The sequence below is a fragment of the Aquarana catesbeiana genome, linkage group LG01 (genome assembly GCF_042186555.1).
Source record: "Aquarana catesbeiana isolate 2022-GZ linkage group LG01, ASM4218655v1, whole genome shotgun sequence".
NCBI lineage: Eukaryota > Metazoa > Chordata > Amphibia > Anura > Ranidae > Aquarana > Aquarana catesbeiana.
The window spans coordinates 948,504,002-948,524,323 of NC_133324.1; positions in this window are offsets into that span (position 1 = coordinate 948,504,002).

Below are 20,322 nucleotides of genomic sequence, written 5' to 3' on the forward strand. Positions count from 1 at the left end.
TCACGGCAATGGTAAGGCTGCATTCATGGCAATGGTGAGGCTGCATTCATGGCAATGGTGGGGCTGCATTAATGGCAATGGTGAGCCTGCATTCACGGCAATGGTAAGGCTGCATTCACGGCAATGGTAAGGCTGCATTCATGGCAATGGTGGGGTTGCATTCATGGCAATGGTAAGGCTGCATTCATGGCAATGGTGGGGCTGCATTAATGGCAATGGTGAGGCTGCATTCACGGCAATGGTAAGGCTGCATTCACGGCAATGGTGAGGCTGCATTCATGGCAATGGTGAGGCTGCATTCATGGCAATGGTAAGGCTGCATTCATGGCAATGGTGAGGCTGCATTCACGGCAATGGTAAGGCTGCATTCACGGCAATGGTGAGTCTGCATTCACGGCAATGGTGAGGCTGCATTCACGGCAATGGTGGGGCTGCATTCATGGCAATGGTGAGGCTGCATTAATGGCAATGGTGGGGCTGCATTCATGGCAATGGTGAGGCTGCAGATGAGCCCAGATTAGGTTGCATTGATGGGCACTGACCCTTATTTTGCTTCACAGTTCTTTATTTCAAATTTCATTTTTTTTCCTGACACTTCCCTCTGAAAGTGAAGGTGTGTGTTATACACCAATAAATACGGTATATCCAAATATCACGCCTGAGCTCATCTCTTCACCACACAGCCACAAAGGCAAGAGAATTCTTGTTGGGCGGTGTATTAGTGCTCGGATGAACACATTTCAAAACACACATGGTCGGCCTTCACACACGTTCACTTCATCAAATCTGGCCCTCTGAAAATAAGTTTGGGCACCCCTGCTGCAGAGCAACAGACAGGAGACCCGGGAGTCTGTGTATTTCATGTCCTCATGTAACATTTGTGCAAAGTGCTGGGACCCGAATGGCTGCCGTTGGAGCTCGGTCCGATATGTCAATATCAACAATAAGTAGCTGTGTGTTGGTCGGGGTCATTGATAGTGGTGAATGTGCCTGATGACCTCAGGAGCTCCTTCATGAACGACTACCTAAAGGTCACTCTGCGCACTCCCCGTCCAATCCAAATTGCTGTTTTATAACGTTTAGGCCAGGAGCTGCAGCCATCACAGAGTCTTGACCTCAACCCCATAGAACACCTTTGGGATGAATTAGAGTGGAGACTACAAGCCGGGCCTTCTCGTCCAACATCAGTGCCTGACCACACAAATGCGCTTCTATGAAGAACGGTCAAACATTCCCATAGACACACTCCTAAACCTTGTCGACGGCCTTCCCAGAAGAGGTGAAGCTGGTATAGCTGCAAAGGGTGGGCCAACTCAATATTGAACCCTATGGACTAAGACTGGGATGCCATTAAAGTACATGTGTGTGTAAAGGCAGGTGTCCCAATACTTTTGGTAATATAGTGTATCTCACCAACGGAACACCAGATAGACCAGATAGACGAAACCCATCAGGGGGTTTAACGCTCCAACAGAAACACCAGATACAGAAACCTCAGCTTTGGTCGGAGTGACCCTTTACAGACCTGTCCAGCTCCCACCACGCTCCTCGGTGAGTTTATTATCGGCTCATAAAATAAAACGTCTGGCGATTGTTAAAGCCGCTCGGCGTTTTGAGTAAGAGGAGCGCAGATAAGGTGACAATGGCAGCGGTGAATCACTCTAATGAAGTTCTGTAGACGAGTCAATCGCTAGAATTGTTATTGGCACAAACGGCGGCCTGTGCCGCGGCTCCGTCTGCTTCTCTGCGCAGCCCGTGGCTTCCACGCAGCTTTCAGCGGAGGTAGAAACTCCCGAGGTCCACCTATTAATTTGTTCCTCGGTTGCTTTGCATCGTTTATTTTTTATTTGATTCATTAAAAAAAAAAATATAAAGGAAAATAAGAGGTGAGGAGGGGACCTGCAAGTGAAAGTGAAACTGCAGCAGAGATAGATCACAAAGAGGCAAGGATGCTCAGGACATCGCTGACCTAATACGGCCACAAAAAAGCGAACAGTGCGAAGCGTATTTTTTTATTATTTTTTTCAGCCAACGGCTGGCTTTCTCGTGAAAGCGATCCAAGAGGCTCCTTAGCCACTGGATCGCTTTCCGAAGCATCGGGAGAGAACGTTCCTCACCTTCCCCCCCCCCCCCCCCCCACCACTTACCGTTTTCCACCGGCTCGCCCGAGAAACGATCCGTGGCGCCAGCTGGTCACAGAGGCAGTGAGAGATGTTGTTTCTGATTGCCTCTATGGCCTTGGAGGACTGGAGCCACATCGTGATGTCACTTCCGGTCCAGGGAGGAAGTGAACAATTTTTTTTTTTTTAAAGCAAAAGCTCAAAATTTATTTATTTTTTTCTTATATTTTGCTTTTAAAAGTAAAGGAGAGATTTGGGGTCTTTTTGACCTCAGATGTCTTCATAAAGAGGACCTGTCATCCTTATTTCTATTACAAGGGAGTACATTCCTTGTAATAAAAAAATTAAAGGGACATTTCATTTTTTTTTCTTTTTTTTTTTTTTTTTTTTTTTTACAATGTCCCTTTAATTTTTTTTTTTTTTTTTTTTTTTTACAGGGACATTGTAAGAAAAAATAAAAAAAAATAAAAGAAAGGGCACCTATCCCTCCATGCTCATGCGCAGAAGCAAACGCATATGTAAGTCACACCACACATGTGAGGTATCGCCACGAACATTAGCGCCAGAGCAATAACTCCAGCACTAGGCTTTTTAAAGCAAAAGATCAAATTTTATTTTGTACTTTTTTTAAATTTTTTGCTTTTAAAGGTTAGGGAGAGATTTGGGGTCTTTTTGACCCAAGAGATCTCTCCATTAAGAGGACCTGTCATCCTTATTTCTATCACAAAGGGATTAAATTCCATGTAATAGGAATAAAAGTGATCAATAAATAAATAAAATAAAAGGGACAGTGAAAAATAAATAAATAATAATAATAAAAAAAAGTAAAGCGCCCCCATCCTTCTGTGTTCCCGCGCAGAAGCGAACGCATACATAAGTCGCGCCTAAACGACGTTCGCACCACACATGAGGTGTCACCGCGATCGTTAGAGCGAGAGCAAGAATTCCAGCGCTAGACTTTTTAATGGGGGTTTTTTTGACCCAAGAGATCTCTCTATAAAGAGGACCTGTCATCCTTATTTCTATCACAAGGGATTAAATTCCTTGTAATAGGAATAAAAGTGATAAAATAAAATAAAAAAATAAAAAGGGACAGTGTAAAAATAAAAAATAAAATAAATAAGAAAAAAAAAAAAAACGTAAAACGCCCCCATCTTTCTGTGCTTGCATGCAGAAGCGAACGTATACCGTGTAACCATGTATGCACCACACATGTGAGGTATCGCCGCGAATGTTAGAGCGAGAGCAATAATTCTAGCGCTAGACCTCCTCTGTAACTCTAAACATGTAACCTGCAAAGGCATTTAAGGCGTCGTCCATGGAGATTTTTAAGTACCATAGACTGTCGCCATTCCACGAGCATGCACAATTTTACACTGTGACATGTTAGGTATCTGTTTACTCGGTGTAACTTCATCTTTCATATTATACAAAAAAATTGGGGTATATATTATGTTTTTTTTTTTTTTTTTTTATTCATTCAGTTGTATTTTATCCCCAAAAATCATGTTTGAAAAACCGCTGCGCAAATACCGTGTGACATAAATAAACTGCAACAATTACAATTTTATTCCCTAAGGTCTCTGCAAAAAAAAAAATACACACATATATATATATATATATATATATATATATATATATATATATATATATATATAAACAAAAGAGTATATAAATAAATATAAATACAATAAAAATTAAAAAAAAAAAAAAATAATTATATATATATATATATATATATATATATATATATATATATATATATATATATATATATATATATATATATAAATAAACGAGTATATAAATAAATATAAATACAATAAAAATTAAAAAAAAAAAAAAATAATTATATATATATATATATATATATATATATATATATATATATATATATATATTTAATGTTTTAATGTTTGAGGGTTACCTGTCATTTTTTAGTAAAAAATACTGATTTAAACTTGTAAACAAAAAGTGCAAGAAAAAGCCAGGTCTTCAAGTGTCACGGACTCGCCCCCTCACCCCCCCCCCTTTACTTATACTTACTTACCTGAGCCCCATCGTGATCCAGCGTTGTGTATGAGACAGACATGTGCAATTTGTTTAGTTCCGAATTCGGTTTTTTTAACGAATTTTGACAAATTCGTTAATTCGGGAACATCCGAATCAACGAAAACCCGTTTACCAAATTTTTTACAAATATTCGTAAATTCGAAAATCTGAAATAATAACTAACTAATAAGAACTTAACTATTACTAACTATTAAATTATAGGTATTGGAATTTCCTTTCAAATTTGTCTTGTTAGTGAACGTAACGAATACGAATTTATCCAAAATAACGAATGCCGTATCTAAACGAATGGAATGTAACAAATTAATAACAAATAACAATAATAATAATAAAAATGTTTTATTATTATTTATGATTAATTTGTTCCGTTCCAATACCTTTATTTTTAATAGTTATTATTAGTTAGTTCTTTTGAATTTTTGATTTTCTTTCTTATTTTCGGATTCTCGAATTTTAGAATTTTTGAATTTACGGATTTTCGAATTTAGGAATTTTCGAATTGCGATCATAACGAATGACCCAAAAAAGAAAAAAAAAAAAGAAAAACGAACACATTTTTCGGCAGTGCACATGTATAGCATGAGAGCTGTCTTTGTCCCTCCTCCCTGGGCAGATCGATTGCCCTGGGGTAGGGAGTTCCAGAGGATGGGAGAGGCGGAGGAGACAAGGGAGCTAAAGAGCAGGAGATCTTGGGAGGAGCGGAGAGAGAGGACGGTTTGAGTGATATTTGGAGACGAGATTGGTGGTGTAGCTCTGGGCAGAGTTATGAATGGCTTCATATGTTAATGTTTTAAATTTGATTGGCTGGGCGATCGGGAGCCAGAGGGATTGGCAGAAAGAGGTGGGGGACACTGAAGGGTTGGTAAGGTGGATGAGTCCGGCAGCAGCATTCATGATGGACTGGAGAGGGGAGAGCACAAATCACAGCAAACAAAATCCCTAGAGGCATGTCTAGGGATTTTGTAAAGCTCAAATGAAAAAATGTAAAACATAAAATAGTAATAATATATGAATAAATAAATGTAAAATAAATACACAAATAAAATCATTATAAATAAAATAAATAATGTGTAATAATGCATATATAAACATAATACATAAATAATAATTAACTCCTATTCTTAAAAAATATTAAATAAATTATTATTATTAATAATAATAATTTTCTGCTCAAATTACAAAAATGTAAAACGTAATAATATATGAATAAAAAAATGTAAAATAAATACACAAATAAAATCATCATAAATAAAATAAATTAATAATCTGTAATAATACATAAATAATAATAATACATAAATAAATAATAATTAACCCCTAACCTTAAAAAATATTTTAAAAAATTATTAATAATAATAATAATAATAATAGCAATAATTTTCTGCTCAAATGAAAAAATGTAAAACATAAAATAGTAATAATATATGAACAAATAAATGTAAGATAAACGCGCAAATAATTAAAATCATCATAAATAAAATAAATTATAATGTGTAATAATACATAAATAATAATAATACATACAAAATAATACATAAATAAATAATAATGAACCCCTAACCTTAAAAAATATTTATTAAATTATTATTATTAATAATAGCAATTTTCTGCGCAAATGAAAAATGTAAAACATAAAATAGTAATAATATATGAATAAATAAATGTAAAGTAAATACACAAATATTTAAAATCATCATAAATAAAATAAAATAATAATGTGTAATAATACATAAATAATAATACATAAATAATAATTAAACCCTAACCTTTAAAAATATTAAATAAATTATTATCATTAATAATAATAATAATAATAATAATAATTTTCTGCTCAAATGAAAAAATGTAAAACATAAAATAGTAACAATATATGAATTAATAAATGTAAAATAAATACACAAATAATTAAAATCATTATAAATAAAATAAATGAATCATGTGTAATAATCCATGAATAATACATAAATAATAACACATTAAAAAAATAGATAAATAAATAATTAACCCCCTAACCTTAAATAATATTTCATAAATTATTATTATTAATAATAATAGCAATAATTTTCTGCTCAAATGAAAAAATGTAAAACATAAAATAATAATAAGATATGAATAAATAAATGTAAATTAAATACACAAATAATTAAAATCATCATAAATAAAATAAATAAATTATGTGTAATACATAAATAATACATAAATAATAATAATGCATAAAAAATAATATATAAATAAATAATAATTAACCCCTAACCTTAAAAAATATAAAATAAATTATTATTAATAAAAAAAAATTAAAAAAAACACCCAAACCTGAAAAAAAATGAATAATAATATTAATCATGTATTTATTTATTTTGTATTAGGGTTAAAGTGTTTAGTTATTTATTATTATTATTTTATTTACATTTTTTAAGGGTTAGGGGGTTCATTATTTATTTATTATTATGTAGTATTCATTTATTGATTGTATTTATTTTTTTATGCATTAAAACGCACCAAAAAAAAAAAAAAACGTAAAGATGCTACGCTCAGGTTTGAATGCAGCCTAAGAAATAAATAAACAGTATATAATCTATTTCTCCCAAAATCTGCTTGTATAAGAGAGAGGGAGGAAGAAGAGAGGCGAGGAAGTTCATTTCATGGGTGAAGAACCTCTTTAAGCATTCCTTTCCCGCGATCCCGGCTTTGATCACAATGTAAATAGGCCATGAAAAAGGAAAAGTACTTGAAAAATACATCTGAAAAAAAACCCCTCAGATTTCATGTAGCGCATGTATCCATGGAAACAAGTAATAACTTCCACGGCGACAAAGGGAAAGTGTGTCAACCAATGAAGAAGGTGTAAACACTACATGGGAACAATATTCCCTCCATGAGTGAGGCAGAGAGTATTATATTAGTATTATAGAGGTGAGGGGGGTCAGCCAGTCTAGGACATAGAACAAAATCCCAACGAAAGTCTGTGACGCGGGGTGCCGCTTAAAGCCCCGGAAAGACACAAATTTTTCTTGACATTCATTAAATGTATTTTTTTTTTTTTTTATAGAAGTATCTGAATTTTACTTTTTTATCAGCCTCTTGCAATCCACTGTACAGCAAAGCTCAGAATGGGAGAGGAGCAGCGTAAGGATCCAGTCAGTTCATGTGCTGGAGGAGGGAGTTGAGTAACAGCGAGAGGAGCTCATCAGTGTGCTGCTTCTCCTTTCACTGCCCATTCTCAGGCTGGGGGCGGGTCCGTGACAGCCTTGGCACAAAGGAAGTGGGTTGAATGATGTTGCCCATCAGTTAAACCTGGAGGACTGAGGACATCTAGTGGCAGAAATTAAGTATTTCTAGGGACAGCTCGAGACTGAAATTGAGTGTTGCAATAAGATGCTTTTTTTAATTTGATATTTTAATAGGCAAGAGGTGAGTGACAGTGAGATGAGCTCATCACTGTGCTTCTTCTCCTTTCACTGTCCATTCTCAGGCCGGGGGCGGGTCCGTGACAGCCTTGGCACAGAGGAGGTGGGTTGAATGAGGTTGACCATCAGTTAACCTGGAAGACTGAGGACATCTAGTGGCAGACATGAAGTTTTGCCTGGGACAGCTCCAGATTGGAAAGGGATATTGCAATAAAAGCTGCTCCTTTTTTTTTTTGATCTTTAATTAGACAAGAAGCATGCTGATTGGAGGACAGAGTTGAGTGACAGCGAGTTTGAGCTTACAATTGTGCTGTTTCTCCTTTCACTGTCCATTCTCAGGCTGGGGGGAGAGGTCAATGACAGCTTCGGCACAGAGGAAGTGGGTTGAATGAGGTTGACCATCAGTTTATCTGGACGACTAGTGGCAGACATGCAGTATTGCTGGGGAGAGCTCCAGATTGAAAATGAGTATTGCAATAAAAGATACTCTTTTTATTTGATATTTTATTGGGCAAGAAGCATGCTGATTGGAGGAGAGAGGGGAGTGACAGTGAGATGAGTTCATCACTGTGCTTCTTCTCCTTTCACTGCCCATTCTCAGGCTGGGGGCGGGTCCATGACAGCCTTGGCACAGAGGAAGTGGGTTGATCAAGATTGCCCATCAGTTAACCTGGAAGACCGAGGACATCTAGTGGCAGACATGAAGTATTGCTATCTATCTATCTATCTATCTATCTATCTATCTATCTATCTATCTATCTATCTATCTATCTAGCGTGCCTTGCAAAAGTATCCCCCCCCCTTGGCATTTTTCATGTTTTGTTGCCTCACAACCCGGAATTAACATGGATTGTTTGAGGATTTGCATCATTTAATTTACAGAACATGCCCACAACTTTGAAGATTTTTTTTTTTATTGTGAAGAAAACAACAAATAGGACAAAATAACAGAAAAAGTCAATGTGCATAACTATTCACCCCCCTAAAGTCAATACTTTGTAGAGCCACCTTTTGTGGCTATCACAGCTCCAAGGCGCTTTGGATAAGTCTCTATGAGCTTGCCACATCTTACCACTGGGATTTTTGCCCATTCCTCCTCGCAAAACTGCTCCAGCTCCTTCAAGTTGGATGGTTTGGGCTTGTGAACAGCAATCTTTAAGTCTGACCACAGATTTTCTATTGGCTTGAGGTCTGGGCTTGGACTAGGCCACTACAACACATTTACATGTTTCCCCTTAAACCACTCAAGTGTTGCTTTAGCAGTGTGTTTGGGGTCATTGTCCTGCTGGAAGGTGAACCTCCGTCCTAGCCTCAAATCACACAGAGAGTGGTACAGGTTTTGCTCAAGAATATCCCTGTATTTAGCACCATCCATCTTTCCCTCAACTCTGACCAGTTTCCCAGTCCTGACTGCTGAAAAAGATCCCCACAGCATGATGCTGCCACCACCATGTTTCACGGTGGGGATGGTGTTCTTTGGGTGATGTGATGTGTTGGGTTTGCACCAGACATAGCGTTTTCTTTGATGGCCAAAAAGTTCAGTTTTAGTCTCATCAGACCAGAGCACCTTCCTCCATACATTTTGGGAATCTCCCACATGCCTTTTCGCAAACTCAAAACGTGCCATTTTGTTATTTGTTGAAAGTAATGGCTTTCTTCTGGCCACTCTGCCATAAAGCCCAACTCTATGGAGCGTACGGCTTATTGTCGTCCTATGTACAGATACTCCAGTCTCTGCTGTGGAACTCTGCAGCTCCTCCAGGGTTACCTTAGGTCTCTGTGCTGCCTCTCTGATTAATGCCCTCCTTGCCCGGTCCGTGAGTTTTGTTGTGCGGCCGTCTCTTGGCAGGTTTGCTGTTGTGCCATGTTCTTTCCATTTGGTTATGATAGATTTGATGGTGCTCCTAGGGATCATTAAAGATTTGGATATTTTTTTATAACCTAACCCTGACTTGTACTTCTCAACAACGTTGTCCCTTACTTGTTTGGAGAGTTCCTTGGTCTTCATGGCAGTGTTTGGTTAGTGGTGCTTAGGTGTTGCAGCCTCTGTGGCCTTTCAAAAAGGTGTGTCTATGTCAGTGATGGAGAACCTTGGCACCCCAGATGTTTTGGAACTACATTTCCCATGATGCTTGACTACACTGCAGAGTGCATGAGCATTATGGGAAATGTAGTTCCAAAACATCTGGGGTGCCAAGGTTCGCCATCACTGGTCTATGTAATGACAGATCATGTGACACTTAGATTGCACACAGGTGGACATCATTTCACTAATTATGTGACTTCTGAAGGTAATTGGTTGCACCAGAGCTTTTTATGGGTTTCATAACACTGGCTGCAATGGGGACACTGGCTGGCTGTATCTGACGGGCACTGGTGAGGCCGCATTAATCTCTTGTATTATGTCCGCAGTCTCTGACTCTCTGACCATGTCCTCAGTCTCTGATCATCTCCTGTACCATGTCCTCAGTCTCTGATCATCTCCTGTACCATCTCTGCAGTCTCTATCTATCTATCTATCTATCTATCTATCTATCTATCTATCTATCTATCTATCTATCTATCTATCTATCTATCTATCTTTTTTAACGGTCTTGTGAAATCTGTTGGAAACTCTCAGGAACTGTATAGAAGAATCTGTAATAACTATCCATGGCAACCCGCAGTATTAATAACCCAGAACTTTTATAGAAATCACATTCAGAAATGATTTCACCTCGAAAAATGAACATATTACATTATCTATTAATAGCATGAAAGGCCGGTCCACTGCTGAGGCCATTTTTTCCAAATCCTTCATAATTCTCCTGGTAATGTAGAACCCTGATATGGAAGATTTGCTCTTAATACATACAGGCTTATGTTGGATTATATATGAGCATGGCTTATTTGTCACGCTGTTTTTTTTTCCATCAAAGTTATTATATATTTTTCCTCCACGCTTTGTGCAATGTTCGTGCCGTGCTATGGGAGACAACAAGCTGAGTACAGCAGTGCAGGCTTAGAAGTATAGGAATTCATGAATCATCACATCCCTGCAATATCCAAAGGGCGAGGGCTCAACTGTCCTTTCTGATCTGCTATAATAACCACATACAGCCCAAATATACAGCCGTTTATCCAACTGTCCATCCACAGCCTCTGGTTTATAGACCGGAAACATCCTAAATATAGAGCCATCTATCCAAGTGTCCATCCAAAGCCTCTGGTTTATAGCCTGGATACATCCTAAATATAGAACCGTTTATCCAACTCTCCGTCCAGAGCTTCTGGTTTATAGACTGGAAACAGCCTAAATATAGAGCCATTAATCCAAGTGTCGATCCAAAGCCTCTGGTTTATAGACTGGATACATCCTAAATATAGAACCGTTTATCCAACTGTCCATCCAGAGCTTCTGGTTTATAGTCCAGATAGATCCTAAATATAGAGCTATTTATCCAACCGTCTATCTAGAGCTTCTGGTTTATAGACCAGATCCATCCTAAATATAGAGCCATTTATCCAACTGTCCATCCAGAGCCTCTGGTTTATAGACCGGATACATCCTAAATATAGAACCATTTATCCAACTGTCCATTCAAAGCCTCTGGTTTATAGACCGGATACATCCTAAATATAGAACCATTTATCCAACTGTCCATTCAGAGCCTCTGGTTTATAGACTGGATACATCCTAAATTTAGAACTATTTATCCAACTGTCCATCCAGAGCCTCTGGTTTATAGACCAGATACATCCTAAATATAGAGCCATTTATCAAACTGTGAATCTAGAACCTCTGGTTTATAGATAGATACATCCTAAACATAGAGCTATTTATCCAACTCTCTATCTAGAACCTCTGGTTTATAGATCCAGATACATCCTAAATACAGAACCATTTTTCCAACTGTATATCCGGAGCCTCTGGTTTCTAGTCCGGATACATTCTAATCATAGAGCCGTTTATCCAACTGTCCATCCAGAGACTCTGGTTTATAGACCAGATACAGACCAGTCACTGCTCTGGGTATATGTAAGGGTTTACATTCACTTTAACTTCAACCTTTATCTTCAAAGCCAATTGTAACATCATTGCTATACAGTGTATATCACAAATAGTCTTGCGTATGTTGGTTTTTACCCAACACGTTCCGTGGAACAACATTCACTTCTTCAAGGCTGCACATGCCATTTACGTAATGAGAATTTGCAGAATTGTTCTCCAAAAATCTGTTATATGAGGTTTCTATTTTTATCTATTTTTTTATTATCAATTATTTGTATTGCATGTGCATCCTTGAAGAGGTGAACATTGTTCCGGGAAACGCGTTGGATGAAAATCAACCTATGCAAGAGTATTTGTGGTGTGTACTGTATGTAGCCCCCCCCTTCGGAGCCGCTGAGTATTCTGGGTACCCTGTTCACTACTGAGCCCTGAGCAGACTATTGTCCCTTCTGACACCACTGAAATACCTTGGCTAGGTGACTCCCTGGCTGTCACACAAAGGATAAACACCTAAATATTAAGATAAATATTTAACTTGTATTAGTGTCACAGAAAATGGCAAAACACGTAAAAGAAAACAATTGAGTCTTTCAAAATGGCAAAACAAAAATACTAAAAGGCAATAGAACACAATACAGTACCACCTTAAGCCACTTCCACCCGTCCTGCAGGACTAAAGATTTACACCTGAGCTCCCCAACCGAGCAATTTTTTTCCCAAGCGAGCAAAGGAGATGAGAAAGGAAGAACAACAGTGGGCTAGCTCACTTGCGTGCTCAAAGAGAAGAGTCAGGGTTTAACTTTCAGGAATTTAGGCAAGTGTATTTTTAGCTGATACCCCAAGCACTTGAAGAACTATTCTGCAGGCTGGTTGGGGCCCTTACGTTGGTGCACAATAGAGAAGTCCTCTCTTTGAAGAAAACTGAGTTGCCCAAAGGATGGTAAAATGGCAAACCGAGTTCCCCTTAAACCACTTCCCGCCGGCAATATGTCATATGACGTCATTGACTTTGAGTAGGGATATCTGAATGATGCCTGCAGGTTTTTTTCCCGTGATCCTGTGCACCGTAAGAACAATCATAGCGGCAGTTAAACCGCTTGACCGTTCTTACAGGATGCGGTAGGGTACGTCCCCTCCCGCCCTCCTCCGGTGCTTCACCTGACCTACCCCTGCGATCGGTGAGCCGGAGAATGAATCGGTCGCTGCTGGAAGCTTGCCATAGAGATTTACCAGTCATCTCTATGACCCTCGGAGGCCCGGGCGCGACGTTATGACGTCATGTCTGGGCCGGCGGAAGTAAACAAAGCCAAAGACAAGGGTGGAAAGGCTGAGAGAGTTTATTATTTTTTTTATCTCATGCTTTCCAGCCTGGAGGAGAGATGAGGGGTCTTATTGACCCCACATCTCTCCATAAAGAGAACCTGTCACGCACTATTCCTATTACAAGGGATGTTTACATTCCTTGTAATAGGAAAAAAAGTGATCAAAAATGTATTTTGTTTGCCTACAGAAGTCTTATATCTGCTTATGGTGACATTATCAAACCAAAATGTTAATGTACTATGTCTGTTAAATATCTAAAAATCTTTGAATTAAAAATAAAGAAAGTGTAAAAAGAAAAAAAAGAAAAGTAAAATAAAGAATTAAAAAAAAAAATTTCAAGTGCCCCGCGCACAGCAGCGAATGCATACGTAATTCACACCCACATATGTAAATGGCATTCAAATCACACGTGTGAGATATCACAGCGTACGTTAAAGTAAAAGCAACAATTCTAGCCCCAGACCTCCTCTGTAACTCTAAACATGTAACCTGTAAAATGATTTTTTTAAAGCTTCACCTATGGAAATTTTTAAGTACCGAAGTTTTAGCGCCATTCCATGAGTGTGCGCATTTTTAAAGCGTGACATGTTGGGTATCCATTTACTCGGAGTAACATCATCTTTCACATTATACAAAAAAAAATTGGGCTAACTTTGAAAAATCGCTGCGCAAATAACGTGTGACATAAAAAGTTGCAACGACCGCCATTTTATTCCCTAGGGTCTTTGCTAAAAAAAACCCACATATAATGTTTGGTGGTTCTGAGTAATTTTGATGATTTTTACATGTAGGAGCAAAGTGCCAGAATTGGCCCGGATTGGAAGTGGTTAATAAACAACTGGTAGGGTAGAGTATCACTTTAAGGATGGCAGATTAAGGTGAAGTATCACTTCAAGGATGTCGGATGGTAACAGAAATTGCTTTGAAGAAAAGGAGTGGAAACCAATTCCGGATATAGTATGTCCCTTTAAATAGAATCCAGCTAATTTGTTCCTTGGATAGCGCAAGTTTGAAGTGGGGTATATGTAGAGTTCCTGCCTGGCAGAGAAGCAAAAAAGTTAATTCTGGTATCCTGCAGGCAGTTTTAATAAAGGCAGTAAGGAGGTTAAACTGCAGCACTGGATGGGTTATAGCGTCTATGCCTAAAGATATAGGCCTGTATTGTAACTGTTCTAGACTCTAGCAACTGGATGCAAACAACAGACTTGAGTGCAGTGGCAGAGTTGTGTGGGTTAGGAACCCTCTCACCCGGTTCCATAGCGCGGCAGGGCAAAGCAATGTCCTTCAATGTGGAGGGAGGACCCCTTTGTCCTCCTGTGGGGTGGCAATGACCCCGGTCTGTCTGCCCGCAGGTTCCTCTACCTATGTGCTCAGGATGATAAGCTTCTCTGGCGGCTTTTGCGACTTCCCAACCCAGCCTGGGCCCATGTGGATCCACTCTGCTCTCTCTCTCATGTCCGGCCTCCAACACATTCTCTCCCATCTAACCCCCCCCCCCCCCCCCATGTTCCCGGGCTTTTCTTTTTTAAATGCTCCCACCCCTTTGCCAGTCCTCATGGGCAGTGTAGTTACGTTTCAGCAAATCTGAATGAATGAATCCTGTTTACAGCATACAAGTCCCAGAGCTCCCAGCATTTTCTGTATGGTAATGACTAAGTTGCGGGACACTGCCATCTTGTGGCAAGAAAACAGTTCTGCATAACAGTAACATTGCACAGTGTTACATGTATAACAATGATGTTATAATGGGATTCATCATTGTTTTAACAAGAATTGTAAATGTCAAAGAACATTTCTTTATGTGAGCAAAACATTGAAATGGTTTTATATATGTGTTGGATCTGAGTGCCTGAATAACATAAATACCACCCCTCTTATTTCTTCTTGTGGTTCCTTTCCTTTTTGACTCCTTGTGTCTTCACAGCCGGCTGCGAATATGTGAGCCGGAGTGCGCTTTGTGAATGGTCCTGCAGCCTCCTGTGGCCTGTGACATGTCCCAAGAGGCTGTGGCAGTGAGGTGGGGAGGAGAACTGTCAAAACGACCCGCTTCCCCACTGAAAAAAATATAATTCAAAAATGGCAGAGGAGGAGGGGGGGGACAAAGAGTATAACTTCTTCTTCTGGGTGTTATTACAGTTCTTGTTCCTCCCTCAGCCTGTAATTGTATAGTAAAGGAGAAGCAGAATACTTATGGGCCGTTCTGCTCTCTCTCCTCCTATGCGTATGTCCCTTGTTTGCACACGAGTGTAAGCAGGTGCTTCCAAGAGGGTTCTGAAGATTTAACAGTTTTTTTAGCCAGGTGAAAATTGTTACAATTTCCTAATGTTCCACAGTGGCCCAAGGTTGACCTGCTGAGCTGGTGGTGTCTGAGAAGGAAGGGGTAACTCTTTTCTGGCTCTTCTCAAAAGGAGCCCAGTTGGTGTTCCCTGGAGGTCTGGAACCTTTGGATCCTCATAGACATAGGGTCTATGGGGGGTGGGGGTGCCCAGTTGGTGTTCCCTGGAAGTTCACAACATTTGGACCCTCATAGACATAGGGTCTATGGGGGGGGGGCCCAGTTGGTGTTCCTTGGAGGTCTGGAACCTTCGGACCCTCATAGACATAGGGTCCGTGGGGGGGCAGTTGGTGTTCCCTGGAGGTCTAGAACCTTTGGACCCTCATAGACATAGGGTCTGTGGGGGGGCCCAGTTGGTGTTCCCTGGAGGTCTGGAACCTTTGGACCCTCATAGACATAGGGTCTATGGGGGGGGGGTGCCCAGTTGGTGTTCCCTGGAGGTCTACAACCTTTGGACCCTCATAGACATATAGCGGCCAGTTGGACTTTACTGCATATTATGGACTCTTGCCATAAAAAGATTGCTTTTATGCATATAGCAATCTGCCTGGGGCACTAAAGAGCTTTGTATAGGAAACTTTGTGGAAGATGTCTTTGAGAACTGTTACTTGTGACTACCTCGGTAAAGGATCTTTAATTGTTAATTTAAAGAGCCTGGTTTGAAGTCTCTAAAGTGCTGCATGCAAGGTGTATCAAAAGAATAGGGCTTACAACAAGGAGGCTGAAGTTAGAGAAGATACAGTACAGAGGTCTATTGAGCAGAATGCTGTCCAGAGGAAGCTAGATTGACGATGCTCAAGACTACCATATCTGTCACTTGCTAAGACAACCAACCAGCCAGGAAATGGGTGACGGTAACTCTGGTAGGGGTGTTATGCTTGTGTTACAGCTTTATTGGTGATCTGAGTGCAAGGTATGACAAGGATGTAGCCTGCAGTACCTGTATCAAAGAGGAAACACAGAGCACTGTTGCCCACTTGCTTTCCAGGTTTAATGTGAACTTGTTGGTTTCAGTTTCCTAAGTGTGGGTAGTAATCACACAGTCCATGGGATATAGTAGAAGAGTATAAAGGAGAGGATAACCACCACCGGCACCCAGAAACACTGCCTCTTACCCTCCTCTTTGAACCCTTATTACAGGGGTCAAATCAGCCACGATCAATCAGGTACTAGCCGGTATAACAGGATGGAAACAGGATGGATACCAATCTCCCACTCGATCCCTGTATTCACAACGTTGATTCCACACACATGGCCCATGTAATAAAGATAAATAATCCTCATGGCATGACGCCACTGACGACCTATGACGAAACACGTAGGGAGGAGCTTGTGATGTGACGATAGTGTATCCGGGGACGCCAGCTTTCAGCACTTTCTTTGTACTTGGAACATGTGAGTGCAATATCATTTGTTTTTACAAAAAAACAACCTTTAAAAGAATACTGCACTCACATGTTCCAAGTATAAAGAAAGCGCTAAAAGCTGGCTTACACTGCCAACAAGATGGCCGCCACGTCCTGGCATTACACTATCGTCACGTCACAAGCTCCTCCCTATGCGTTTCGTCATAGGTTGGCGTCGTCAGTGGCGTCATGCCGTGGGGCATATTTTTCTTTATTACATGGGTTAAACTATGTGTGTGGAATCAACGTTGTGAATACGGGGATCGAATGTGGAGATTGGTATCCATCCTGTTATAGGGTAAGAGGCAGTGTGTCTGGGTTGCTGGTGGTGGTTATCCTCTCCTTTATACTCTTCTACTATATCCCATAGACTGTGTGATTACTAGCCACACTTGATGATTGGAGGGTCTATGGACACTTTTATTAGCGCTGCACCTAATTCTATTCTATATATTGTTTTATTGTTGTTCACCAATATTGCGCTGGCTGCTTACATTTTTATGACATATATGATTATTAGTTTTATTTAGCGCAGCAGACATCTATTACGTTCAGTTTCCTAAGGTCACACTACAAATCATTAGAACTCCCTCTAGCTGCAGCCTAGAAATAGCATTACTGGGAGGTTTATTTATTCAGTTTGAGTTTGGCCACGGGTTACAAAAGAGTTGTAAGTTTGTTGCAAGTCTGGATTTCTGCATCGATGTTGATTTCACATGAGCGCAAACTGCTGCCTAGTGTTTAGGCGTTAGTGAGTGCAGTTCCACAGTGTCCCCACCAGGGCGCCTTAAGCCTGTCCCAGCGCTGCAGCACAACTGTTCAGCTCCTTGTGCTGCTTCTGCCTTCTCCAGTCTGAGCTCTGCTGTACGGGAATTGGAATAGGCTGACTCTGGGCCAAATCAGGTGCAATGCCTTGCATTAAAAAATACACAACGTAGTAATAAAAACAGGGCTACAGCAGTTTGTGTCTGTTGGCGTGCCTTGAAAAAGTATTCATACCCCTTGAAGTTTTCCACATTTTGTCACGTTACAACCAAAAACGTAAATGTATTTTATTGGGATTTTATGTGATAAACCAACACAAAGTGTCACATAATTGTGAAGTGGAAGGAAAATCATAAATGGTTTTCAAAAATGTTTACAAATAAATATGTGAAAAGTGTGGGGGGTACAATTGTATAGCGCCCCCCCCGGAGCCAATATTTTGTAGGACCGCCTGTCTCTGCAATTACAGCTGCAAGTCTTTTTGGGGATGTCTCTACCAGCTTTGCACATCTAGAGAGGGACATTTTTGCCCATTCTTCTTTGCAGAATATCTCAAGCTCTGTCAGATTGGATGGAGAGCGTCTGTGAACTGCAATTTTCAAGTCTTGCCACAGATTCTCCATTGGATTTAGGTCTGGACTGTGACTGGGCCATTCTAACACATGAATATGCTTTGATCTAAACCATTCCATTGTAGCTCTGGCTGTATATTTAGGGTTGTTGTCCTGCTGGAAGGTGAACCTCCGCCCCAGTCTCAAGTCTTTTGCAGACTCTAATGCCCTGTACACACGAGCGGTTTTGCCGTCGGAATAAACTCCGAAGGTTTTTCCAACGGAATTCCGCTCAAGCTGTCTTGCATACACACAGTCACACCAAATTCCGACCGCCAGGAACGCGGTGACGTACAGCACGTACGACAGGACAACACGTACGACGTCTCGTACTTGCCTCAGAGCATGTGTCATTTTTGGTTTCTCAGAACAGCATACAGACGAGCGGTTTTCCCGATAGGAATTTGTTCCGTCGGAAAAATATAGAACATGTTCTCTATCTAAGTCCGTCTGAATTTTCAACGTAAAAAGTCTGATGGGGCATACACACGATTAGAATATACGATGAAAAGCTCCCATCGGACTTTTTCTGTCGAAAATTCCTACCGTGTGTACAGGGCATAACAGGTTTTCTTCTAAGATTGCCCTGTATTTGGCTCCATCCATCTTCCCATCAACTCTGACCAGCTTCCCTGTCCCTGCTGAAGAAAAACATCCCCACAACATAATTCTGCCACCACCATGTTTCACAGTGGGGATGGTGTGTTCAGGGTGATGTGCAGTGTTAGTTTTCCACCACACATAGCGTTTTGCTTTTAGGCCAAAAATTTCAATTTTGGTCTCATCTGACCAGAGCACCTTCTTCCACATGTTTGCTGTGTCCCCCACATGGCTTCTCGCAAACTGCAAACAGGACTTCTTATGCCTTTCTTTCAACAATGTCTTTCTTCTTGCCACTCTTCCATAAAGGTCAGATTTGTGGAGAACACGACTAATAGTTGTCCTGTGGACAGATTCTCCCACCTGAGCTGTGGATCTCTGCAGCTCCTCCAGAGTTACCATGGGCCTCTTGGCTGCTTCTCTGATGAATGCTCTCCTTGCCCGGCCGTCAGTTTAGGTGGATGGTTATGTCTTGGTAGGTTTGCAGTTGTACCATACTCTTTCATTTTCGGATGATGGATTGAACAGCGCTCTGTGAGATGTTCAAAGCTTGGGATATTGTTTTTATAACCTAACCCTGCTTTAAACTTCTCCACAACGTTATCCCTGACCTGTCTGGTGTGTTCCTTGGCCTTCATGATGCTATTTGTTCACTAAGGTTCTCTAACAAACCTCTGAGGGTTTCACAGAACAGCTGTATTTATACTGAGATTACATTACACACAGATAGACTCTATTAACTAATTAGGTGACTTCTGAAGGCAATTGGTTCAACTAGATTTTAGTTAGGGGTATCAGAGTAAAGGGGGCTGAATACAAATCCCCCCCACACTTTTCACATATTTATTTGTAAAAAAAATTGAAAACCATTTATCATTTTCCTTCCACTTCACAATTATCTGCCACTTTGTGTTGGTCTATCACATAAAATCCTAATAAAATACATTAGGTTTTGGTTGTAACATGACAAAATGTCGAAAATGTCAAGGGGTATGAATACTTTTTCAAGGCACTGTATATCCTACTGGAGTTCAGCTTTAATCCTTGTGAATTGCAACTAATGTGCCAGATTAGAAACCTTCACCAGTATGTGTGCCGCTGATCAGAGGCCGCCACCCCTCTACACCCTTGGATATGGCATCTGGCAGGTGATAATAGCTGAGGAGTGCTTTATCTGGATGGTGCCACCACATTACAGACAATGCGGACGGGAATAGTAATATGGCGTTCAGCAATACCTCTCAGCTCTGTCCTTATCTCTTCTCTCCACACTGCTGACCGGGAGCTTTGGAAGTTCAGAACTTCTCAACCAACCATAACATCAAAGCAACCTCAGATGTCCACATATCCCCGAAAAATGGGAATATGAAACTCACACTAGAAAGGAAACAGCACCTTAAAAATTCCAGGGTTGCTCCTGCGTTGTCACCCTGTTACATGGCGCCCCCTGGAGGAGACCACAAGCAGCCACACTGACTGGCAGGCTGTCACTATGAGGAAGGGCTGGCCACACCGGTGATGGGCAGCTGGCACTGGAGAGAGTGCATGTAGATAGGAAGTGCTAAAAGAGACGATGAGATCAGCAGCACTAAGAAAAAGGTGAAAACAGAATGTTATAGGGAAAAAAAATCATGGCAATTGTTTATGATATGACAGTTTTATTAAACGAAATGGTATATGTTATGGTTTAT